The 26,674-nt window shown below is 45.0% G+C and overlaps 1 protein-coding gene across 3 annotated transcripts in view; it reads left to right on the top strand.

Annotated features, from left to right (window-relative positions):
- The first annotated feature begins 1,678 nt into the window (after positions 1 to 1,678).
- Positions 1,679 to 26,674, top strand: part of LOC138261610 (zinc finger protein OZF-like) — a 174,929-nt gene continuing 149,933 nt past the window's right edge. For all 3 annotated transcript variants that reach the window (XM_069210719.1, XM_069210721.1, XM_069210720.1), the window contains exon 1: positions 1,679 to 2,048. The gene's annotated coding sequence lies outside the window, so the exon portion shown is untranslated. The remainder of the gene's footprint in view (positions 2,049 to 26,674) is intronic.

Raw genomic sequence — 26,674 nt, 5'->3', positions numbered from 1 at the left:
TCACACCGCAGCCTGGGCATCGCCGACGACTCCGCTCCTGCTGACACCGGCGCCCCTGCCTGCACCGTGACCTGTGGACACCGCTTGTGAGGTACACGTAGCACCGTCCCATCCTGCACTGCAGCCCCGGTCCACCGACGCCAGCACCATCGACTCCTGTGTCGTCACCAGGCATCCTGCCTGTACCGTGGCATAGGGACACTGCTCGTGAGGGTCATGAAGCACTGTCCCGTCCCGCAACGCTGGCTTGGGCCTACTGACGACAGCGCTTCAGCAACGACGACGACGCTGCCTGCACCATGACCTGTGGATACCGCACGTTGCACCGCCCCACTTCTTGTTCTATTTCATTATTAGGCAAATATAATCAGTACATTGTTCTTATATTAGATTGTGAACCTATGTTTGTTATTTCCCTTTTTCCTATTTAATGAACTTTACTTTTAAATCTTAAAAAAGGGCGGTTCATGGGAACCCTCAAGATAACTGTGCAGAGAGACATCGAAAAGAGGACTTGTGCTTGAAGAAGCCGTCTGCCACAACTGATTTCAGGGCGACACATGAGCACTGATGTGGTCAGGGCCATAGACAGAGAAAAGAAGAAGAAAATGAAAGCCCATGCTGATGTCAGACGGTAGGCGCAGGAGGCTCTCGTTGAACCAACCAGATGACTGGGTGGTAGCCAAGCAGAAGCAACAGAAGAAAGCAGACATCCCTTTCAACACCTAACCGTTTCAAGTCACAGCTTCTGGTCCTGGAACGTCCATAACCCAAAACGCCTCACACTTCGGGTTCACCAAGCACAGTCAAGACCCTAATGACCTCTCAGCTATGGCAGTGAGCTCTGATGTGCTAGCTACAGTCCTGAGTGACCAGAGGTATTCCAAGAAGATGCCTCTAATGCTGACCACCGAGTCAGGCACAGTTGTAACCAGTTTGTAGACTTATTGAAGACATCTAATTTTGTAAGAATGTTGGGCCATGCTTAAATGGGGGATGGGTAGAGTCGGGCTCTCTCGGACCCTGTCTCTGATGGGGTGTCATCACGGTTAAAGGTGACGGGCAAAGGAAAAAGAAGCTGGGTTGCAGATGTGACAGTGGAGGTGTAGCGTGCGCGTCCCAGACACTGCGAGGCACCAAATAAAGTTCCGTTCAACTCCTTGTGTTGTATCTTCCTTGCTACTTTGACACGACACATACCAATAAACCCTATTCAAGACTCCCGCTTTGTTAACCAAAAAGGGTTAATTCTGGTAGTCTCCCGCCTGAATTTTCCTCTCCCTCAATAGATGTGAATGAGGGGAATATATTCTTCCGATTACTTGTTTGAAATCTCACGCTTTGCTCTTATAAAATGTTGCTATGTATGATATGCTCATATATAAAAATGGAATCAATATCTACGTGTAGTCCTACTTCTATGTTTGTTCTAACTATATTTTCTTTCAAAAGCTGGCACTTCAGCTGAGATGTATAACACCACAGGAAGAACCAAAACTAGAAAAACAGAATACAGCTGCAGGGTGACAGATCCAAGCGTGCGCTGATTACGACGAACATCAGCCATTGTACAAGGACTGAAAACAAGTACCATTCGCTGCATAACCATCTATCACGGACTAGTCTTCCCAGGATTCCAAGCGTGGAACGCCGACAACGCTGCTCACGAATTGGTGGAGCTGTCCTCCAGGAATGACTACAGCTACCATCAGGCTATTTGAGTCTGGCTTCTCCGTATGCTGAAGGTGTCCTGTGTCGCCTCTCCGCAGTTTGCCTACCACTCTCATTCTGTAGTGTCGCTGTCCCTTTCATTGTTTCTTTTCGCAGGGTAACCTCGGGGCTCCTGTCGTGACGCGGTATTTTCCTAGCTGTGTCAGTGAACCTTATTCACCTCCTCCCACAACTATCCCGGAGCAGCAGCCATTGCGAGCATCCAGATCCCAGGAATAGAAGCCTGACGCCCCCATGCACATTCCAGGACCCCCTGCCACGTGAGAAGGAGCATTGAGAGGCAGCAAGGCGGAGCGGGCGGGTAGATCTATGCACAGGTGAGAGGGGGACTGATAGTGCCCTGGGAAACTGTTTTGGTACTGGGTAGGAATATGTTGGTATCACTATCCGATATTCAGAACACGATCCCCATACATGATGTTGAGGCTTTGACGGACACGCCCATATACGATTCTCAACAGGAGTGGCTTGTTAAAGGAGAAGCGGGGCAGGTTTTTTTACGATTGACTCCGTCCCGAGGAAATAAATGATGGGGGTGGGGAAGGGAATTGTTTGTATTTATTTATTCCCTGTTTTGTAATGTACTTTATCCTAGCCTGAGGCTGCTGCGGGTTGTGACAATCTAGAGACAGATGAATATTGTTTACAATGCGAAACGATGTGTTGATGTTGAAAAGTGTACAGGGGAATCCAGTGCATTTGATGAGCATTGAGCTTTATTGATTACAGTCGGATGGGATGTGTGTTTGAGCTGTTCTTATGATGAGGACTACTTGATCGACTTGTTGATAACGGCCAGGAAATAATATATGTCTTATTTTTTAAACAGGCGGATGCTTGAGCCTTAAGGAGCTTGAAATACTGTCTCTTAAACTGATGCCCACAACTGCCAAGCTTTATGCTTAACTGGGCAAGTTTAACAAGAGAGCATTACCTTGCAATACATCTGAGGGAAAACGACTGTTCTAATGCTACTTCAGACATAAACATGCCATATATAACAAGAAGTGAGTTACATCAGTGCTGCGAAGGCAGCGTTCGATTTGAGTTCCTTGATTTCTGGGTGCACTCATACGTGTACACCCAAATGCTTGCCACGCTCGGGGTCATACTGTGTGACCAGCGCAGCGAAGGTGTAGGCCTATTCTGTCGGACCACGCACCTCAACATCGGCTGAGTTTTTCCTAGCGGTTTGTGACCTTCAAGAGTGGTGGGGCATTACATGTAAAAATAAATACATAAAATACATCAAAATAAACCGGTAACAAATAAAAATTGACAGATTCATTTAGCTTAGCCTGCAGCACGTCCTCAGTATTCTCCAGTGCTCCTCCAAACTGCGAAGTCCCACAGCAAACTACCTTATTCAATCCAGACGCCGCTCTCATTCTGCTACCCAGCATGAGTGAAGCATCTGGATTGTCTGGAGAAGGCTGGCTCGACCCTCTAAAAAGGCACTTGGAGGCCTGTGCCTGATCTCCAACCTAGCTGTTTAAGACAGTTGCGTTTGAGAGGTTTGAATTCTGCATATGAGGCTGGCCGTAGATAGATAGCTGGCCAAGCCTACATGTGGACTTCAAACTAAAGTTGCCCCTCCTCATTGCTGCCAATCAGCAGCAATGATGCAGTGGCCATACCCTCATACTCCGTTTGGCACAGAGTAAAAAATAACATGGTGGTAAAATAATTTTATTTTGTTGCTTCCTGCAGCAGTGGGAGCGTGGGTGGTCGGTGCTCCTATGGATGAACCACCGCCGTGAGTTTCTAGTGGTGGCACACGTATGTGGCTCATGTTGTAGCTCGCTTTGAAAAGCCGTTGTTTGAACAGCGTTTTATCTGTAACACCAGTTTTATCTGTACCTCATGCAGAGTGCTCAGTTTCACAAGAAAAGCAGTGCGAAACCCAGAGGAGGGTGCATCTGCTCTTTCCACACTGACTGACACGATTCTTGTGGATGGCTGCACCGACAGATACGTGGCAGATTCAGTCGCAGTAGCTTAGGGTTTGTTAGCGTGTCAGACCTTAATAAGTAAACTTGCAACGGAATGACCCTTTTGACTCGCAATTAATAAGTTCTTACCGTACCTCCAGTACATAATCAGTACACACTAATCAACAATCATTAATAATCAATAATCAATGGAGTCAAATGTCACAAACCATGACTTTTCAGCCATGAATAAGTAGTTTAGTAAGTTTATTTTCCTATATTAACAATGCTAAGGTCATGTAGATTAATCTCAAAATCAAATGGAACACATACAAAAACAACACTGGTTGTCCCAAGCGGCAGAAGAAATGCAAACTAGTCAAAGCTTGAAACACAACACATTAGAGAGTTATAGTGCACATCAGTAGTAGAGTCTGCTGCGACAAAGATATAACATACATGGAATTCAGTAAGGTAAATCATCTGTCATTAGTACCCATGATCGTCAGTCATTTGTGAGGGCCCTTAACTAACATCAGATTAGCATCAGCATGTTGGGCTTCATGCAAAACAATTTAGAAACACAAATTTGGAAAAACATCTAACTATGGATCTAACAAAACAGCGCAGTTGGTACTTAGAAAGAAAAAGCAAAAATACATAGCAATTTCATTTCAATGTATACCTAACCTCGGTACGGGTCAGCAAAGCAGAATCAGTCTTCGTCATCAGTGGATCAGCAAGGCATCAGGCTCTCAGTCAGATATGAGCCCAATGTCAGAAAGAATGTCTCTCTCCTAAATCTCAAATCTCCCCCTCTCCTAAAGTGTCTTCTTTTCCTCTCAAGTCTCTCTCTCAAATCGGAATAGGTCTCTCTAGTCTTTTCCCTCTCCTAAAGTGTCTGAAGTCTTTTTCCCCTGCGACATTGTTCTATCAAAGTCACCTAAGCTATTCCCTATTGGTCAGTTAATCGTATATTCATACTTTACCCAATAACATTTCTATGCCAAATCTATGAATTCTAATATTTCATCATTCACATACAGTTGATTGGTCCACTTTACGGTGTTCTCATCATCCGGCTTGTCAGGTAACAATATTGTTGCATCTTCCACTCCAGTCATTATCTTCATTGTTCTTGTCCTGGGAAAGTCAGTCTCACACACATTACACATTACACATAAAATGTTACACTAGCGGGAACATCATCTCCTTGCAGTCGGTTCTCACGAAAAGCTTCTGTTAAGCACTTTTAATAAGACAATGGACATTTCACAGTTTAATTCACTTGGTTAGCAACTTTATTAATCACTAACTAAAACAGCTTCTGCGTGAGGCCTGGTACTTTATTAATCACTAACTAAAACAGCTTCTGCGTGAGGCCTGGCAAAATAGGCCAAGACACTCGCTAAGTTAAGGCCTACAATTAATAAAGCTAAAACATACTTCATAACCCTTAATATGACATATTACTGCATTAGTCTAACACATTTTTAATATTTCATAAGTATTAATCATTAATTAGTACATTTCGTGAACATTGGTGGCCATTCTTCGAGGTCACATTTCCAAATGAGTGCATTATTTTTCTACGTTATTTCATTTTCTACATAAACGCATTATTCAAAATACATAAACACTCATTAATACATTTTATGAAAGACACCTGTGCTAGCAGGTTCCTGTGGTTGAGAACTTGGAACTGTCCTATGGTTAACGCAATCACCAACATCTGTAGTACAAGCATTGCAAAACAAATAGGCCTTGCTTAAGCAAGAGCTGTTGGCTTTGCCAATATGTTTTAGCCATGTTGTATACACAGGTGGTTGATGTTCAGCATGGTTAAAACTTAGTGGAGTCAAGAAGAGTGTAGTGGCATGTCATAAAGTGGAGTGTTAGGGAGTGGTGTAGAAAGTCGTAGAGTTGAGTAAAGTGGAGTTTCATGGATTGGCGTAGAGCGAAGTGGTGTAGAGTGTTGTGAAGGGAGTAGAGTGGAGTAGTGTTGTAGAGTGGACTGGCATAGAGTTTCGAGGAATGGTGTAGAAGCTGCTGTGTAGAGTAATGTAGAGCAGAGGTGATTGTCGTGGAGTGGCATAGTGTAGAGTAGTGCAAGAGAGTGGAATGGCATAAATTAGAGTGTTTTGGAGTGGAGTGACAGTGGAGTGGAGTAGTATGTTGTGGAATAAAGGGGGTATGAGTGGCAAGGGAGTTTTGTAGGGTGTCTTAGGGGCGTGGCACACAATGGAGTAGTGTCAAGGAGTGGAGTAGAGTTTAATGGAGTGGAGTGTAATGTTGTAGAGTGGAGTGGAGTAGAGTAAAGTGGCATAAAGTACCATGGTACAGAATAGGTTGCCGTAGAGTGCCCTGGTTTTGAGTAAAATGGTGTAGAGCCCATTGGTGTGGAGTGCCACAGAGGAGATTGTTACAGAGTACAGTGAAGTGGTGCAGTGTAGAGTGGTGCAGAGTAGTGTGGCATAGAGTCTAGTGGCCTAGAGTTCATTGGCATAAAGTGCAGTCCAGTGGCACAGAGTAGAGTGGTGTTGATATCAGTTTCACGAGTGCAGTCTTGCAGAGTGCAGTGGCATAGACTGCATTGGCATACAGTAGAGTGAGGCAGTGGTACGTAGTCGAGTAGCGTGCACTGGCATATAATGGTGCATAGTAGAGCGACTCAGAGTGCAGTGGTGCACAGTAGAGTGCACTGGTGTAGAGTAAAGTGGTACAGAGTAGAGTGCTATTGCAGAGAGTGCAATGTTGCAGAATAGAGTGGCATAGAATGCAGTGGTGTAGAGTGACACAGAGTGCATTAGGGGAGAATGCAGTGGTGTAGAGAGGTGCAGAGTAAAGTTATGTAGAGTGCAGTGGCGTAGAGTGTTGTAGAGTATTGCAGCATACAGTGTGGTGCTGCAGAGTAGAGTGTATTGGTTTAGAGTAAAGTAGTGTAGAACTGCGTGGGGTAGAGTGGAATGGTGCAGAGTAGCGTAAAGTAGATTGTTTCAGAGTAGAGTTCAGTGGCATAGAGTAGAGTGTTATAGAGTGAAGCGTCATAGAATGCAATGGGACCGAATAGATTAGAAGGGGCTTAGAGTGGTCTGGTGTTGTTTGCAGCAGTGTATAGTACAGTAGTATTGGAAGAGCAGAGTTTGGAAGAGCAGAGTAGAAAGGTGTTGAGTGAAGTGACGCAGTGTGGAGTGACATGGAATGGAGTGGTGCAGAGTAGAGTGCAGCGGCATGGAGTGGGGTAAATTGGAGTATGTTTTGTGTGGTAGTGCACACCCATTGAAGAAAACAGATCTTCAATTGAAGTGTCCATTACATTTGCACAGAAATACAGTTCTACTGATAAAACTATACAGATTACAAACGATAACGTGTGGAAATGTCATCACCTAGCGTATTGATTTGTTTTAATCAACCTTCAGAACTACCAAAAATGTGCTTCATTTGTGCTTTCCATATTCTGAAATAGCTGCACAGTTAATTACCAACATTTAAAAAAAATTGTGCTGAAAAAAATGACATTGTACAGCATGGAAGTAACCAGTTAGAAAAAATAACATCCTACAGCCTTTCTTTCTGTCTCATGTGGATACCCAGCAGAATTGTCACATAAACCCTCTCAATTTGAAGTCAGAGTAAGCAAAATAAATCCCAAACTCTCTGGAAAACAGAGCCTGCCATTTGACCTCTGTCTTTGAATGCACAGCAAAGGTGACAAGATAAGAACAAGGTTTAATGGCCTGTTTACAGAAATTCAGTACTGGGGGATGTATACAGTAAATAGGGTTTGGGCAAGGGAAGGGACAAACTCAACCTGGACAGCCTAAAGCAAATAGAGCCAGCCAATAGAATGCAAGCAAATGTGAGTTACAAACTACATAGCCAACGGTAAGCAATGGGTGGACGCATTCCAAGGGAAGCCTTCTGAGTGTTCCCAAGGTGTATGTAGCAAACCAGCTTCAACCTAAAACATCCTGCCGCTTTGCTCGTAACACATCACCCCTAATAAACGTTTTTCTGATAGCTCCATGTGCACAAAATGTCATGTCATGTGATTTGATAATAGAAAGTTGCATTGTCCACCGAACACTGTTTACCTCCCCTGCGGGCAAAGAAACATTCAGAGTTATAGGTTTCTTCTGGGGCTGTGTTCTCGCAGTCCTGCCGCGTTCCCGTTATGCCCCATGTCTGCCCACCATTCCTAGGATCATGGTGTCTGAGAAGCAAAGACCAGTGTAGTCCCATCATGTTTGCAATGTATTCCGGTTCAGGCGATGTTATCCTCTGGGCAGCAATTACGTATTTAGGACTTGAATGAGCCTGAGGTGCATAGCGAGGTTCAGGACAGATAAGGCAGCTTTACTGACAGAGCAGGGATCTAATGTCAGTGGTGTATCAAAGAGCTAGAACGCTAAGTGTGGCCGGATAGCATGCCAAGCAGGGGTGGAGGTAGGTTTTTGAACCAGGAGAGACGGTATGCTCCTTAGCAGCACCATGGTCAGACATCACAAGAAGATGATATGACAGACAACCTTTAACGCTAATGTTGGGTGAAGCCTCAGAATGGTAGTGCTTTGTGCCAATTTCACATAGCAACAGTGTGAAGCGCACAAGCTGAAGTTGTGCCATAGAAATTTGGTGACAGAAGGAGCATGGGGGTTCCATCTCCACATGAGAAAATTTAGTAAAAATGGGGTAAATTATGAATTTCAGAGCATAATTTCTACCTATGTCGGCTAAAAATCCATAGGTTCTGAAGTGGCATCCACACAATCGTCCACTACCTTTGTGTGCCCGAGAAATCTGACCTTCACCAGTATTTTTAGGGATTAATTTACCACGATACCTTGAAACACGGTGATGCATCTGTGCACTTTTTCTTCAAGGTTTAACTAAGAATTAGGTACAAAATGCCACACTAGAAACTTAAAAAAAAAGTATCTAATGTCTCATGTTGTGTTAGTTTTTAAAATGTATATTGTATCTCCCTTCGCATCCACCTTACTCTTCTGTACATTTTTCCATCACGCCCCTTCAAATTAGATTAATAGTCATAATTTATCCCTGAAATTCTATGTGGAAGCGGCCTAGTGGAAAAATTAGAAAGTAGCTCAGAATTCACAGTCTAAGGCCCTACACAACACTGGTAGATGGATAGTAAAGGCTTGTACAGCAGAGCTAACACAACCATTCTTACAGGTTGATAGTTGAAATGCGAGCATGATACTATCTTAAAAAGATTAAACAGTGTAAAAGATGAAATGCCTCCATCAATCGTGAACTATTAGCTGAAGTAGGAATTTCACTCTGGCACTACGGATAGAGCATCAGTATTAAGTGTTCCAAAATAGGCATGGATTGCAGTAAATTTGTGAGCAAACATCAGCTGGTCAGTTTCTGGAAATATATGCACTTACCGATATGTCGTGAATTCTGGCTAATACAGCAGGGCAAACATTGTTTCAGGAATGGGCGGACCTTTGTGCGCCCACACTGCACTGTCTGTTTCAAGGTCTTAACTGCAAGAAAACATCTCAGAATGCATAATGCTATGTGCTCTAGAGCTTTTGCTCCCAATTTAGGCTGCTTACATGTTCAAAGCAATGGCACATTAGAAGGCTGATTTAAATTAACGTGGTGCGATAACACTTCACCAGAGAAATGTACCAGAGGGCCCATTTCCATAAATACCAGTCTATGCTGCATGGTCCGTGCCACCTGAAACAGTGCAGGCTTTAGAAGGAGCTGCATGTTAGTTTGAAGACTAGTTAGTGAAATAGATGTTTATGTGGGTGTTCTGTATAGCACCAGCAGGTTTCCTGCTGCTATTTCAGAGTATTAGCCTATGAGATAGTAAGAGGCGACAGTTTGCATATGTGGTGGCCTTAGCTACACAGTTTGTGACCCAAGTTTAGTGGTGTCTCCGTTCCCCATGTGTGAAAGAAGGCCCTAGAGGCACGATAAAGTGACAGTAATACACACTAAGAAGAAACAGAACAGATTTATACTTTCAAGAGACAGAAAAAAAACAGTGAGTCCTCTTATACTTGAGCCCCCTAGCTCTCTTTCGGGAAACTCTAATAAAGCACGAGTTGAGAATGCTAGACAAATTCTCCAAGAACGCATGTATCCTCCCTCATCTCACTGGAGCCTCTAGTGCTGCCCTTTCCATTCTTGTGAGTATTCGCCTCATGCTAAACAGGTATCCTTATGCTCCATCCAGAATCCGCCGTGCGCACATTCTTAAACTGTATACCTTCGAATATAATTCATAGACTATGTATTAGTATTACTGTTGGTCGTTGACATTCTCCTGCATTAAAGCTCGTCTCTTCTCAACTGGACTCTTGCCTTTTTAATAACTGGTGACGTTCTGGCAGACTGGCACCTACTGTCCTAGGCCAGCTTATCTATTGGTCTATTGGCCTGAACCCAACTAAGTTTTGGTGTGCGAACTGGAGAGCGGCACTTGCATTGTTGAGCAGACAGAAAGTGCCGTTTCTTCCTGCCTGGAAGAATTGCAGTGCTATTGTGCCGTCTTGCCGTCATTCTTTAGAAGAAATGGAGGAATGTCAAACATACAACACACTTGGCAAGGGAGCGAGAAGTGAGCTCCCCAAGTCAGGTCTGAGTTGAGGCAAAGGGAGTTGTTTACAGAAAGGAGCAGCTCTCTAAAGAAGAAAACATGTGGAAGAGACGCATTCCTCCTACCCAAAGTTGTTACTGTCTTAAAGAGGACCAGTGGTGCGCTGATCAGATCTATGAAGTTGATGTGCAGAGCCATGTGCTTGTGCTGTGTGCTGATTTCATCTAAATGAACTGACCTCTACTTGGAACTACATGCACTTTTTTCACAATTGACTCCTCGTTTGGTAAGATCTTTGACTGTCCTACAGAGTATGACTTTTTAAGTGAGTAACTTTGCTTCCAATTGTATCATCTGAGATATGCGCAGAACAATCAGCGTATCACAGAACATTATTGCATATTTTTCCAGCTGTGACGTGCAAGCATAACTGTACATTTGGTAAAGTGTATTGTTATGCGATATACATATGCACACATCTGCCACAGCTGCTTTTCTGCCATCTGTGATGGCCTATACAATTCTGAATATGAGCTGCCATCTGTTGCTCGTACACATAACTGGGATTGTAATGCAAGAGTAGTATAATAAGTGTATTAAAAAGATTACAGTAGTGCATTATATTTTCATGAGAATGCAGTTTGAGACCCAACCTAAATTTCTGCAAAACATGGGAGGACCACCTATCGAATGGTTGCAGTGTAATGAAATTTATCACGCACATGAAAGAAACAGGCTGATAAAATGCCTTTAGAAAGACGAAAGAACAAGCTTCTCCATTGCTTAGGTTCAGAAGAACAGGTTGTATGCAGGATATTACCACAAATCATTACTCAAGAGGAATAGGGAGACCAAAACAAATTTGATGATGCCCACCTTATCAGACACACCATCGCACTAGTCAATGAGCCGAGGTCCCACTGGCCAGTAACTCTTCCTTGAATCACAGGCGTTTGATGTGCATAGAGAATGCTCTGCTTCACTTCCTCCAGAGTGGTTGTTCCCACTCCAGCCCTGAGAAATTATAGCAATCTACATCTCCTGTATGGAGCTGCAGTCCTCACTTCCAAGTAGCATTTCCTGGCCCTGGGCTTCCAAAATGGTGCCCACAGTCGTCTATGTAATGTGTACCTCCCTGAAGTGGAAAATCCACAAGGTGATAGATGGAATGCTTGAATTCATCTCAGCCACTGGCAATCGCTTGGGGCGCATTGCAGTCCTTTGTATTTTTTTGCCCACCATGCCACCCCAGTTTGGACCCAGCCCTATGCAAATCAATCTTGACCCTGCTCCCCAGAGGAACAGTACAGCCTGAACTTCCAGGTCTAGTCCTCTCTGGACTGGAAGCAAGCAGCCTTGGACTGGTTTCGGGTTGTCACCCCTCATCAGCCCGGCTAGCTTGAATCCAGTGTCAGAGTGAGCCTGCGACCCACGTCTGGGCATACCTGGCGCACTTAGGGCAGCAATTGGAAAAACAACAATGTGATGGATGGAATGCGTAAATCAATCTCAGCTACTAGCAATTGCTCAGGGCTCCATCCCAATCCTTTTCTTGCCCACCATGCCACCCAGTTTAACCCAGCCATATGCAAATGAGTCTTGAACACACTCCCCATGGGAACAATCCAGCCTGAACTGCCAGTCCTGGTCCTCCCTGGACTAGAAACAGGCATCCTGGGACCTGGTATCACCCCTCATCAGCCAGGGTAGCTTGAATCCAGTGGCACAGTGAGCCTGGGAACCACGCCTATGCATATCTGGTGCACTTAAAGCAGCAAATGCAAAAAACATCAAGGTGATGGATGGAATGCTGGAATTCATCTCAGCCACTTGCATTCGCTCGGGCTGCATCCCAGTCGATCGTTTTTTTTTTTGCCTACCATGCCACCCCAGTTTGGACCCAGCCATATGCAAATCAGTCTTGACCCTGCTCCCCATGGGATGAGTCCAGCCCAAGCTGCCATGCCTGGTCCTTCTTGTACCGGAAACAAGCATCCTGGGACCAATGTTCCCTCTAATTCTTTTCCTCTGTGTGCGGCAGTGTGAGGTCTCACGTACACCGCAGCCAAGGCTGCATGCACCAAGAAAATTACCATGCATGCAATGCAAGAAGTGACAAGTAGCTCGGGCTTTAGCTTATTGTTTAGATCAACAACAATGCAGGTTGGTAACAGCAAGTACTGTTGCACAGATGCCATGGGCCCTGGTGCAAGCAAAGAAAGTGGCCCCTTTAACTGCTGTTTGGATAGTAAAATACACCAATTTACTAGGCCTGGGCAAAATTTTAATTATGCTGGAGTAATAAGAGTAATTTTAGAAATTCGGCATTACTGTTGTGATGTGGAATTACCGATAATTATTCAGTTATGCCTGCTCAAATAAGAGTAATTTAAGGGGAAATGGACAGAGAAACACATTTTTTGGGAAGCTCCTGCTGGTGCGCCTGGCCTCTTGCATTTAGCGCTGTTTTCTTACTGCAAAATGCATCCTGTGATCCATTTTGGATGCAAGAGTGCATTATGTGTTAAGAAAATAGCAATAAATGGTGGGAGTACGTTGGTAGAAAAATCCTATCTCAAAAGCACATTTAGCGAGTTTGAGTAGCTGCTCACACTGCCGTTCATGTTCTGGTGCATGTAGCATAATTTCCTAGCGCAAATTACATCCGCGGGTCCATTCTGGACACAAGGGTGCATTTTTTCTGCTAAGAAAATAGTGCTAAATCCTGGATTACATTTGTTGTATAATTCTGCGTGATCTTGTGTAATTTTGCTGTAATTCTGTTATAGCAATATGCGAGTTACAACCACTCCTACAATTTACACAATTCAATGGGCCCCAGTGCCACTGAACCTGCTGAACGAATGGTAGCTACACTGCTGATATTAGCAGCAGCTCATGCACAGTACATGAAAACAGTGAACAGGTGCCCCCAAAAGAAAATGCTACAATTAGTGCTGTCCAGATGCATATCTTCCATTGTGGCACCACGTGCAGTGACAATGGGGCATGGAGAGCTGAGGGCCTACAAAAAGTAGATTTTTGCTTTATTTTACAGTGCAAGCAGCAGCCAAGGGGCCCATTTTCTTCCTTGTACTAGGTCTTATGCCATACTTGCTATGCCACTGGTGCTGTGCATCCCAGTAAATTCCTCTCGCATTCTAGGATAATGGTAATAACAACATTAACAATCTGAGATATTCAACGTTTCCCTTTCATTACAAACTGGTACAAATGAGATGGGAACATGGGAAGATACAGTATGCCTGTCTCTCCAGGGCTTCATAAGCAACGTAGAAATATGCACTTAAGAGAATAGCTTCAAACGCCTGAGTTCAGAATAGGAGGTGTTTATACGCTGCTTGTTTTTAATTTGATAGACTGTAATGGTGATCTGTCTATACGTATATGGGCCACATACATGGTGCACATGGCAATTTACTTGCCTCTCAGTTGAAGGCAGCATTGTTAGGGGGGCAGGGTAGAAATGGTTCTAAGTTCATGTTTGAGAACTGTAACTTTTAATAAGTGCATCTTAGTGCAGTGATATAATGTGACCTATTAATGTCAAAGTACTGCATGTTAGACAAAGGTGCTTTTTGAATTTGATGAGACTTCATCATATTTTCTTCTGATGCATGGTTTACTGCTAAACATTTCAGCACTCGGTTCCTACACGAGCTAAAAAATAAATTAGCCTGCTGGGCCTTTGCACTGATGCAGAGAGAGTGAACTGGTTGATCTTTATCTTTTGTTTATTATCAGCCCCAGAAGTGAAAATGGTTTGCCTAATAAGAGCAGAAGCAATCCCTTCAGCATCAACTGCCCAGTAGCACACACAAGAAAATGGCCAGTGCACGGCCTTTAAAAAAACATTATAACCAAGACTTTGAAAGATGTAAAACATCCCTCAAAGAAATGTGCTGCTATCTTGAGCGCATACCGAGGCAATGACGAGCGTCATGCCCATATACCGAATAATGCCAATTAGTCCATTGCCGTAGAAAGAAGATTCTTTAGAGGCGCTGCTGCTGCCGCCTGTGTACCCATGTATACCCGGCTGCCTATCTCTAACACTAATGCAGCAAGTGGCATGTGCTGCTGCCACTTGCTTCACAACTTTTGACCCTCTGCAGCCCCAGGCACTGCCATGGAAGAGAAATGCTAAACTACTGCTGTCCTTTACCACATTGGTCTGCTCTTCTACTGATATTGCCGCCACTTCTCCTTGTGCATTTTCAACATGCTTGTTACTGTGCTGCTCGTATTTTTAGAAAAACAGCAGCAGAAAATAGTTTCTGTGTGAAGTGTGCGTGCTTCACATTAGAGATTGCGCGATATGGGAACTTTGGGTGCATGCGTGCACCTTACAGGGAACACTGCCTGGACTGGTTTTGGGGTATCATGCCTCTTCAGCCATGCTAGCTTATATCCAGTGGCACAGTGGATTCGTCTGCGGCCTCAGCGATTGCCAGTGGCTGAGATTAATTCAGGCATTCCATCCATCACCTTGTTGTTTTTGCCTGTACCTATCACAGGCACACATTAAACACAGCAAGCACACCGAAGCATCATACTCTTCCTGTAGCTGCATACAGTCATCATGTAGACCAAGGGTGAGTTAAGTACACAGCAGGAAAGTGGACTAACATTCAAGTGAGAAAAGTCTAAGTGGTTCAAGGACCATGTGGACTAACTTGGACGTCCTAGATTAAGAGCAGCTAAAGTATCATTAGTTTGGTATCTGGTGTGAAAGCACTAGGTACCAAAGAGAAGCTGCTTTCAGTTGCTGCGAAAAAATGCATTTTTGAATGGACTGATATATAACCAAATGCCTTTGATTTACTCAAGTCAGATATAATAAGTGCATCCACTCTTAAACCTTTTTGTGTTTGGAAAACGTGTGATTACCACAGATACTTTTCTGTACAGGGTTAAAGTAGCACTTTTACAAAAATCTGGAAAAGATGAATGGAATGTTGCTTTTGCATATAAATTCCAAATGTTTTGAAAAGAAAGTATGTGGTGATGGAGAAATGTGTGTGTGTGCGTGTGAGCAGCACAGCTCTTTTGGAACTATGTGTGGCGGTCTCTTATTTTAAGAAATGACCATAAACCGTTGGTGGGTATTGTTTTGCCAGGTTTTGAATAAAATTCTACTGCCTACATAACTAGATAGACCCCCAAATTACTATAAAACTATAACTTCACCATTGAATATGTTCCCTAACAAATTACTATTTATCCAAACTGCCTGTAGGGGGTTATACCTGCACGGTAGATCGTGAGAAATATATTCTGTCTTTGGGAGATGGATCCCATCATTCCTCCAAGGTATCACTGAGGCACAATGGAACGAAGCAGGTAATGCAGATCTCCTAAACTGTATGGTATGTAAAGTGGTGATAGGCTGAACAATAAGCACATTTCTTCTGAAGCGTTACCTTTTTTAAACGGCTGTGATGATCTTGCTCTAGAAGGGAATGTATTGTTAGAGAGCCAAATGTATTCCTCCTTGTTCCATTCTGGAAAAAGTCTATGTTTAGCCCACAGGGGACACCCAGGAAAGTAGTTTATGAAAAGGTTGTTGCAGGGGTATTTTTGATTGCTAGGTATTGATAGGATGGCAGACAGGTGGGCGAGAAAGTCCATTAGTGTGCAGTAATTGTGAGCACATGGTCAAAATGAGACCTATTTCCTTAAGTACGTTAGAGTGACCAGAACACTTACTTGTGAGATGGAGTTGTATTTGCCATCCCTTCTCCTTACCATGATTCCAGATTTGCAAATATGTTAATAGATTACCAGTCTGTGACCTGAAGTTAAGTTTGTTATCTGGATCACTAAAGGAATCATAATTTGTTTTTTTTCCCCCAATTAACTTTTCTCCTTAGAGTGGTACCCTAAAACTACCATCAGTGATAATGGTGTACATTTGACATCCTGGAAATGAGCAAATGTTTAATGAAACATGATGTTGAACCTCAGTGTAATGTGCAGGTTCAGTGGTTTAATAGAGTTATCAAAGACTGTATCGTGAAGACTAGGAATAGTAGAGGAGATTGGAAAGACCCGTTGGAGGAAATACTGTTGCATAACACCACATAGCACAACCGAAGTAAGTCCTTTTAAATTTTAGAAAGACTGTGATCCTGCATCATGATGGTTGAAGAAAGAGAATGTTGTGGCCACAGTTTCTGAGGAGCTGTGGAGAAAGATTGGTCCTAATAAGGCTAGAAAAAAAGTCAATAGGAAGAAGAGATATGATGAGGTAAAAGAAGTGCATGTTTTAGTTTTCAAATTAGGAGCCTGGATTTGAATACTGAAACCAGTCTTGGTCTCTAAAACTGATGTAAGGTGTGTTATGCCCTTGAAAGTAATAAGTCAATATATAACACAGAATGGTAGAGGTTGGAATGGAAAAATGTTTGCAAAATGTGTCAGTGGATTGAATTTGGATGGTTCAACGGACTGCAAAGGCTTAAGTGACGTTTTATTGAGAGTTGGAGTCACTCAAATGTTAGAATACCAGCTTTTTACAAGTCTCCCTGATACGAATAATCATGATATCGGCACTTTTGATTAATATAGTCCGTACTGTGTAGATGGAGCTCAACATTTTCAACATAAGTTCAATGAATCATGACTATGTGGCTTCCTAAGTTAACCAAAAGGGAAGAGTGAGGAAGTCATCTGTTATGGTGAAAGAACTTTAGTGTCATATTCCTTATTCAGCAGTGTGTGATAAATCTGTTTCTGTTCTTGGTTTTTATTCGTTTAAACCACACCGTTTATTTTGTGCCTTCCAAAATATTGTATATAGTTTGTAATAGTTACCTAATGTGCTCCAGCTTTAGTTTTTGAAAGGCAAAGGGATATTATGATCTTACCGCCATTGCTTCATCCAGAATGGTCTGTGTGGCTGTTCTTAGACTGTGAATCTTCAAATATTATTTACAGGTTACGTTTGAGTACTATGGTGACTCCTTTGAACTTCGGTCAGCGTCTGTTGCCCTCCCCAGCTCCTCCTGCTGCTGCTCCTCTGCCTCCAGGTTCGGACTGAGAGCCTTCTCAGTTCGAGGCTCTCCTCCACCCACAGGCTCCTGCCTGCGCCTCATCCCTGGTGCCTCAGTGCCATCCACAAGTAAGTATCTCCGCTCTCTCTCCTCTTTTTACTCCTTTTTACTTTTTTCTACTTTTACTCCTGTTCTCCTTTTTCTACTTTTCTACTCCCACTTGGCCTTCTCCCTCCCTTGCCGCTGATGGCCCTGCGGCCCTACCCGCCTGCCTCCGGGAAGCGCCTTTCCTGCCCTTCTGCCTCCCAGCTGACCAAACCCCCCCCGCCTCCCTCCCCTTCTTAATGGCCGCTGCAGTGTGGCTGCGCCGCTGGCACGCAAAGGCAAGCCTGTCCATGCCTGAACCTCGCCCAGTGCCAGAAACCCTGAATCTCCAATGAGCCGTCCCCAGACCACTCTCAATTATGACACCCAGACCCTCCACCGCCTCAACACCAAATGTCTCAGTGACTGCTGCACAGCATCTCCCAAGTACACCCACTGACCTTTCTCCTGCCGGAACTGCAACTTTAGTTTCAGCCACAACAATCAGACGAAACACCCCATACCAGGAAACACCAACGCCCACCACAACCTCATTAACTGCCTTATTCTGACTATATGCTCCCTCCATAAACATGCCACCGAACTCTGGGACCTGATCAACTCCGCCCGACCAGACATTGCTTTCCTTACCGAGACCTGGACCAACCCCACCACTGGACTAGACATCGCCATTATTATCTCGTACAGCAACAGCATCCTACGGAAGGACCGGCCCTCCCATCCGGGCAGTAGACTTGCCATCATACTCAAGTCCTCACTCCGCATCACGGAGGAGCACTGCACTACAATGGAACACCTTCACTTCCTGATCCAAACTGACCACAACTCCTCCATCAGCGACATCCTGGTCCACAGACCGCCCGGTCCCCGCCCAGCATTCATCAACGCCATTGTAGACATCGTCACCCACCAGGCCCTGGTGTCCTCTGATTACCTCCTCCTTGGTGACCTGAATTTCCACCTCGAGAACTACAACGACCAAAACCCCACCTCCCTACCCGAGAGCCTCACCACCCTCAGCCTCAGACAACTGATCACCGCACCCATGCACGCAACAGGACACACACTGGACCCCTCTTTACCTCAAGCAACCAGATTACCATCAAGACCATCTCAGCACTGGACTGGACAGACCACCACTGCCTACACTACACCATCACTGCACTCAGCAGCCGCACCCACGCCACCAGGGCCCCCACACGAAATGGAATTAAATCACCGACGAGCAACTTGCCACTATACTCGCCAAATCACCCCCACCTCCCTTTGACGATGCCAGCACCGCAGCACGCAACCTCAACTCCTCACCGCATGCGCCTATGCCCTAGCCCCCCACCGTTCAACATCGTCCACCACAGATGCATAAAGAATGTGAAAAAATGTACTCCGGGAACACATCAAGTCCTCCATGCACAACTCGAAGGAACTCTTCACGGTTATCAACAAATTCACCAATTTCCCCCCTCCGAAGCCACCAGCATCCCCTGTCGCAAGACCTCTGCGACAGACTCGCCAGCTTCTTCCACCAGAAGATCAAGGACATTTACAACAGTTTCCTCCTGGAGAACCAGCCCAGCATCAGAAACTGAACGATCTACCTGCCTCCCCAACCCCAGAAACCACCCAAACCATCCACAGCTGGTCCACTCTCACCAGTGAGAAACAGAAAGCATCATGAACCGCACTAACTACAGAGCTCCCAGAGTCACCTGTCCCCCCCCCCCACGTATACATCAGAGCGAGCACATCCATCGCTCTCGAGCTTAGCGAGACCGTGAGCTGCTCCATCAACACAGCCATCTTCACCGAAGACTGGAACACGCAGAGGTACGCCCCCTCCTGAAGAAACCCTTGGCCGACCCATCAGAGCTAAAGAATTTCTGGCCCATCTCGCTGTTACCCTACCCGGCCAAAGTACTGGAAAAGGCCATCAACTCACAGCTGCGGCAATTCATTGGGGAAAACAATTCACTGGACATCTCCCAGTCTGGATTCCGCTGCAACCACAGCACGGAGACAACCCTTCTTGCAGCCACCAATGACATCTGCATACTACTAGACCGCAGCCACCCTGCTGTACTCATACTCCTCAACCTCTCTGCAGCCTCGACGCGGTCTCCCACAGCACCTTATACACCACACTCCATAACGCAGGAATCTGCGGAAAAGCCCTACAGTGGATCCACTCCTTCATCTCCAGAAGAACACTCCCAAACTACACATCCAAGCCTACAGAAGTCAGCTGCGGAGTTCTTCCGGAATCCTCTCTGAGCCTAACACTCTTCAACATATACATGGCTCCACTTGCAGCCATCTTCAGAGGCCACGGAATGAACATCGTGTCATACGCTGATGACAGACAACTCATCATGTCTCTCACTGAAAACCCGGACGTGGCCAAGAGGAACTTCCACACAGGAATGGAAGCCGTTGCCTCCTGAATGAGAGAGAGCTGCCTCAATCTCAGCTTGGATAAGACCGAGCTCGTCATCTTTGGAAACTCCACCTCAGCCTGGGATGACTCCTGGTGGCCCACATCCCTCAGCACCCCGCCTTCTCCGACTGACCACGCCCACAACCCAGGAATCACTCCTCCATATCAGTGACCCGTCAGGTAAACACAGTCACTTCCTCCTGCTGGTACACCCCCCGCCAACTCCAAAAGTTTTTCAAATGCATCCCAGTAGACTGCCTCAGGACAGTCACCCACGCCTTAGTCACAAGCAAGCTTGACTACGGCAACGCAGTTTACGCCGGCACCACCACAAAAAACATCAGAAAGCTGCAACTCATCCAGAACACTGCTGCCAGACTTGTCCTTAACCTCCCCCGCCAGGAACATATCTCCCAGAACCTGAGGACCCTCTACTGGCTCCCGGTGGAGAAACGAATCATCTTCAGGCTGCTCACCCACACATACAAAGCCATTCACAAAATCGGACTGGCCTACCTAAATCACTGCATCTTCTTCCACAACCGCGCCAGACCCCTCCGCTCTGCCCAGTAGGCACTGGCCCCCATCCCACGCATATGGAAAACAATGCCGGAGAAATAGGTCCTTCACCTACCTCCCAGGAAAGAACTGGAACAACCTACCCATGCACCTCAGACAAAGCCCATCACTCACCATTTTCAGGAAGAACCTCAAGATGTGGCTCTTTGGATGAGGCTCTGTCTACACCTCCTCCCACCTCCACCCCTCACCCCCAACAGCGCCTTGAGACCCTCACGGGTGAGTAGTTGCGCTCTACAAAAACTGATGAATTGATTGAGTACTATTTATTGGATTAAAGTCAGTCTCTTCTTAACTGGACTATCTTTTTAAAAGTTGTTGATAACATAACATTAAAGGTGTACACAAAGCATAAACTATACCGACGACCCCTCTAGCCCTGCAGAAAAGTTGAGTGTACCCATCTTACTTGCTTACATGCCATCAGGAAGAAAGCAGATGAACGGACCATAAACTGCTGTTCTGGGAAAAAAGCAATAAGCATTGGTAAAATCAGTAAATCTGGCCCACAAGACCAGGGCCTAAAACAGGACGTCTTTATGTTGAGTGCGCAAGCGCTTTGACCTGTTATAATCTATCTGTCGACTTTTAGCGACGCCCACTGCACGCCCATCAGTATCCCTCGTTCATGGGCTTGCCTTGCAAAAATCCTTTGTAATCATTGGTAAATACTTTACCTTTGTCCGTCCTTGGCGTGGTTTTGTTACCTCCTTGGACACTGACCCGGTTACATGGATAACTGCATGTTTGCCGATACGTTTTACTGCGAGCGACTTCTTTTTCCTTTTGTGTCTCTCCTCCACTCTCATGGTAGCCATCGCGCTTTGAATCGGCTTGCTTATGTCAACTATTTTACTTTTCAATTGATGTGGCAAGAAACGTCCAGTTAGGAATTTACAACACTAATAGCTCTAACTCGAGCAACTGCGAGACCCACTGAATGCTTTTTCTGTTTTATTATTTACTGATCCAAGATGGATTTTACATTTTTTTTTTTGCTAAAGTTGTGCAAAAGTGTTTTGTTTGAATTTTTTTTAGAATAATCAATCTGCTGGTTGCAGGAGCAATTTGGGATACTAGCAGGTGTGAAGCAGCACACCAGGAGGAATGACTATCTCAGAAATTCCACCTGCCAGATTGTATGGGCCGGAGCCACTGCAGACTTCCAAAGGGTTGTGATCACCCTTTTTGCTAGTATTAGTGGTGGGTCTAGAAATCGTGATAGTACTTTGCATTTATGAGGGTGGCAGAAGATCCCCAGTGCACAATGCTCTTAGGAGGGTGGAATAACTGTGCTGGTGCAATGTGTTAGAGTTTGGAAAACTTGCACCCAGAATGTCGCCAGGTTTGGACTGTCCCAGAGCAGGTAATCTCAGGAAGTGATGGTATCCGGGGCAGGAGGCAGATGCTACAGGAAAAATTCTATTGAGTTGGGCTGGGGAAGAGATAGGCTTGGTGGAGCACATAGAATTGAATTTATTGAAAGCATGCTTTATTTGAGATGGTACGCAGGTATTTGAGGGCTGCTACCCATTCAGCTCATCATTTCCCGTACCAAAGAACCGGGCACGGACAAAAGGAACTTCTACTCAGTAATTGATGCCGTCGCCACCTGGATGAGAGAAAGCTGCCTCAAGCTCAACTCTGACAAGACTGAGCTCATCATCTTCGGAAATACCACCTCAGCTTGGGATGACTCCTGGTGGCCCACATCCCTCAGCACCCCCCTGCACACACTGAACACGCCTGAAACCTAGGCATCATTCTGTGCTCCTCCCTATCCATGACCCGCCAGGTAAACTCAGTCGCCTTCTCCTGCTGGCACACACTCCGCAAACTTTGAAAGATCTTCAGATGGATCCCAGCAGACTGTTGCAGGACAGTCACCCATGCCTTAGTCACAAGCAAGCTCGACTACAGCAAAGCCCTCTACGCAGGCAACTCGACTAGAAACGTCAAAAAACTACAACTCATCCAGAACGCCGCCTCCAGACTCATCCTGGACCTCCAACGCTGAGAACACATTTCCCATCACCTGAGGACCGTCCACTGGCTCCCGGTCGAGAAACAAATAATCTTGAAGCTACTCATCCACATGTACAAGGCCATACACAATGTACGACCAGCCTACTTGAACCACTGCGTCTCCTTCCACACCTCTGCCAGATCCCTCCGCTCTGCCCAGATGACCCTGGCCACCATCCCTTGCATTCGTAAAACCACCGCAGAAGGATGATCCTTCACCTACATTGCAGCAAAGAGCTGGAACAACCTCCCCCTGCACCTCAGACAAAGCCCATCGCTCACCATCTTCAGGAAGAACCTCAAGACGTGGATCTTTGGATGAAGTCCCTCCCGTCCCCCCAGCGCCTTGAGACCCTCAAGGGTGAGTAGCCACGCTTTACAAAAACTGATTGACTGATTCCTTGTTATTCAGTTGGCATTGGAATCCTGTCTCCCATGCCTCATGGGAGGACTGTGAGGGGTTGTGGAATAGAGGTTAGTGTTCTGTATAGCCAAGTCAAACAGTGTCTAGTTATGTCCATGTACACTGTGTGGATTGATTGATCCCGTAGTTGGCTCTTCATTATTGATTGCCCATATGGCCCAGAAGGGGAGGCTGAAGGTAGGCTTACATTAAGAATTGGCTCTCATGAAGTGGATAATTTTGGTAAGATCTTGGGAAGGATTGGAAAAGGCTGTTTTCAAATAGATCTCTGATGTTGGTTATCCTTCCATCTGTCCAGGGCACTAGAAGTCAGGAGTCTACGTGTGTTTGTTAATGTGGGAGCCCTAGAAGCAGGATATTAGGATCATATGGTGCTTTGGATTTTGTACGGATAAAGAGTTGTTTCAGGGAGTGAAAAACCATTTTTACTAGTTAAGGGAGACTTCTGGAGAGATGTATCCCCTGGACGGACAGATGATATATCACATGATCTGTGGTATTAGATGAGTCACGGTCCCTGCCAGTCCATCTGCTGCGAGCTACCTGGAGAGCAGTTTCAATTGGGCTGCCACATAGTATGCTTCGAAGTGAGGAGCTCCCAGGCCACCTTGCGTAGAAGGAAGACATAAAGCGATACGGCCACGTCTTGGTGGCTCATCACCCATATATGTTCTATCAGCAGTGAGTCCAGTTTGCTAATGAAGTGGCAGTGGGAGCTAGAGGAAGGTTGGCAAAATAATAGGAGTCTTGGGATCACCATCATCTAAGAGATGGCAACCTGGCCTTTAACTGGCTAGGAGTGTTTCCGTAAAGTCATCTAGGATTGCAGGGAGGGCACCACCCTGGTGAGATTGCGGTCACAGAGGTCATTACATCTGCCCCACCCACATAATACAAATGCATTTTGACTTTCAGAGCTCTGAGCAGGAGCCTGGTCAGGGGTGTGCATACTGGATCACATTTCTATAACCAGTGACTGACTCTGTCCAGTGTTAATCTGTTCAGAATATAACACCCTGTGGGCCCAGTCCTGGGAAGATCTAATGCATTATTAAAAAGAGATGTGTATGCCTATCATAGTGATGACCCTGTGTTTCCTGACAGTTCGGAACCTTTCGCCCAGCTCTTGTGTGAATGCTGGAAAACAAGCACTAAGGAGACTTTGGAGAGGGAGCCTTAATGGAACAGAACATGTATTCATAGCTCAGATCAAGTGTGCAGCACACCACTAAGATGGCTCAGTGGGTTAAACAATCTGTTGTGTCTATAGTGTTCAGTCTGTCTGCAAATCTAAGCTTTTAATTCCTGGAGGGGATGTTCAAGGATTTCATCGTTGGGGCTGTGGCCTCATCACACGAAGGCCAGCACTGATCAGGCCTGGCGGAGAAAGCAACATTTAGTGCACTACCACGTGCTCTTCCTAAAAACAAGACTGCCTGGAAACAAACTCTTGAGTTGTGACTAAGTGAAGATCCTGAAGGTAAAGAAAAGCGGTCTTGGTAAGAAAACCATATTAGTGGTAAAGTGTAAATTTATTATGATTGATAATTAAACAGAGGAAAGTATTAACTGGCAAGATGTGAGGAATTTTATCCCCAATAACCAATAATTGCGTGTGATGAAAGGGAAATCACCTCTTGACGGAGCCAAAACCTGCTTTATATTTTAAATACTCGTTAACAACAGGTTTGCAGACACAGTCCTAAAAATATTTTTTAGAGGTCTGCACTGCTATAAGCATTCCGTCCTCGTACCTATCTTTGTGGCACTATTCTTATCTACTCACATGTGACAAAAGTAGTCCTGAGGTTCACACATGTAACCTGTAGGCCTCACCCAAAGAAAGTAGTATGCACAAGAACCCAAATGAGGCACTGTATTATTGTGATTTAGGGACTTTTGCAGAAGAGCGGATGGCTCCTGAGCTGTCCCATATCTGTCTGCTTGTAAATGCAATTGTTTTCCTGCTTGTTGTGTTTTCATCTTTTTAAACAGGCCCCTGTGTGCACCGTGACCTGTGCACATGTTCACTGCAGTCTAAAAACTCATTCGTGCAGATACAGATCAAGAACGTTTGTGTATTTTTGGGAGAATTGGGGCCAGTCTGGGAGATGTGCAATCGGACAGGTAGGTCGGCTGCCTGCTGGTTACAGGTGTCTGTATAATCTACCTCGAAAGGATTGAAGACCGAGCCTAGGCTAAATTCTCTGCAGCAGACGCTCAATGACTGATATATCACCCAGGCACACAGCACTTGGTGCACACGTGCGCCAAGAAGCATATGTGCTATGCAGTCATCTCCAAAGATGGATGAAAAGGGCACATAGTATTAGGATTGTTTTTAGTATAGAATGCCTTGCCACCACCTTGGCTGATTCAGGGCGTGTTGAGCATTTTCAGTAGCAGAATCGGCATCTTAGCATAGGGAAAGCGCTCCTGCAGGGAGCATTTTATTTTAAGTGGAATATGAATTATCCCCACAGAATCCCTGGGTATCTGCAGAGCATATTGTGTTTGTACAGACTATGGAAAATGCACATAAACCACTGTATCACACAAGATCCTGCCTGATGACAGAGGAAAGCGTTTCTCGGCTCTATCATTCTTTAATAAGGACAGCATGGGAAGTAGAAAAAAAAATAGTACCTCAATCACAGCTCGATTAGCAGAAGGACAGCAATTTGTCCTTGGTTCATGCTCCAGCTCAAAGAAGAGGAAGTGAAGCCTGGTACAAGCTGGCCAATTAGAAGTCAGCAAATAGGAGTAACAATGAAGCCAACAAATGAAAAGCAATGGGCAGGCTTCAAGCCCCTGCTAGTATACAGTATCTTTCACAAGCAAGAGCGCATGCGCTGTCTTAGGCGAGACCTAAACATCAGTCTATTCTCTTCCTCTGGCAGGAACCAAATAGGGGCTGGGTCTCGGTGCTGCTTTAAATGAGGCTTTTTATTTTAGGTAAAAAACAATGGTTGGCAGACCTATCAGGGCCCATAGTGTGTGCTTTTCACTCGTGCAAGAAAGGAGTAAATTAATTTGTTCAATTTTTGATGACTATGTGATGGGCAATGGTGCAGATATTTCTTGAGGTCATTCACAGAAACATATGTGCACTTCTGCAAAAAAAAAAAAAAAGACAATATGGATTGTGGGCCTATGTGCAGTACAGGTATCACTAATAAGCCATTTTAACTGAGTTGCAGAGGTTCTATTAAAGAAACCCTTAGGGCCTGAGTTAATTTTTGGCGATAAGTTCATCCTCAGCCAAGGCAACGGATTAAATTGCTCTGTCACAATGATGGAGGGAAGTGCTGCCTTTCAAATTTTGAAATGTCTGTTGGCACAGCATATCTAGCCAAGTTATTTTATTTATTTATTTTTTTTAATGTATTTTCAAGAAAGAAATCTGAAAGTGGGATTTTCTTTTTAGAAATAAAAAAATGCCCCCTTTCCATCAACATTTAAATTGGACCCTAATTCTTGTTTAACTCTTTTTAGGTCTCCGCTTGACAGCACAGACTTGACAGTCTCTTCAAAACATGTTGGTTACAATGAGTGAGCATACAACCCCCCTCATATCTTACCATTTTTTTACTTCATCGTTGCTCTCATACCCTGTGATTCCTTTTGTCTTGGCATGCATACGTCCTGCCTCTGCTTGTGTTTGGCCTCCCTCGGAGTATAGATGAAGTACTTGTGTCCTTTCACTGCTCCTGTTTTTCGAGCTACTTTTTTGTGGGGACTACTTTTTGTGTGTTTATGCACTCTGTATGACTGCTCGTGTTTTTCTCTTGCTGCTTTTCCCACCCCTCTCCTTTTTACTCTTGTTTTAATTACAGGGCGTTA

This window comes from Pleurodeles waltl, chromosome 10 (genome assembly GCF_031143425.1).
Source record: "Pleurodeles waltl isolate 20211129_DDA chromosome 10, aPleWal1.hap1.20221129, whole genome shotgun sequence".
Classification (NCBI taxonomy): Eukaryota; Metazoa; Chordata; class Amphibia; order Caudata; family Salamandridae; genus Pleurodeles; species Pleurodeles waltl.
This window is presented reverse-complemented; position numbering and strand designations above follow the sequence as displayed.